The sequence below is a fragment of the Bison bison genome, unplaced genomic scaffold (genome assembly GCF_000754665.1).
Source record: "Bison bison bison isolate TAMUID 2011002044 unplaced genomic scaffold, Bison_UMD1.0 scf7180017861900, whole genome shotgun sequence".
Taxonomy (NCBI): domain Eukaryota; kingdom Metazoa; phylum Chordata; class Mammalia; order Artiodactyla; family Bovidae; genus Bison; species Bison bison.
In genome coordinates, this window is record NW_011492472.1 from 12,080 (window position 1) to 12,494 (window position 415).

The window sequence follows — 415 nt, forward strand, 5'->3', positions numbered from 1 at the left end:
GAGCCTGGGAGGAGGGTCCTTCGGTGTGCCAGGCGGGAGATGGGGGCTGGGCTGTGGGGTGCCTCTGGCAGGGTAGCTCGAGGCTGATGGGTTTCGGGAGCATAACCTGGAGTAAGAGTGGACAGGGCGAGAGAGTGAACGGAGGCAGGGTGATTCCGGGCTTCAGGGCCTGGATCGAACTGAGATGGAGAGGCAGGAGTGGAGGCACAGGAGGGAAGGCGACTGAGCTGTGTGCAGGGCTCTGGCTGGGGCGGGGACTGGGGGTGGGGGGACAGTGCTGGTTTTCCTCACGCCAGCCCATCTGCCCACAGCGATATCCTCAACAGCCCCAAGCTGGCGCCTGAGCTGCAGGGAGTCAGACTGGGGACCCTCCTGCCCCCGACCCAGATCCAGCTGCTGGAGGCCCGGGTCCTCT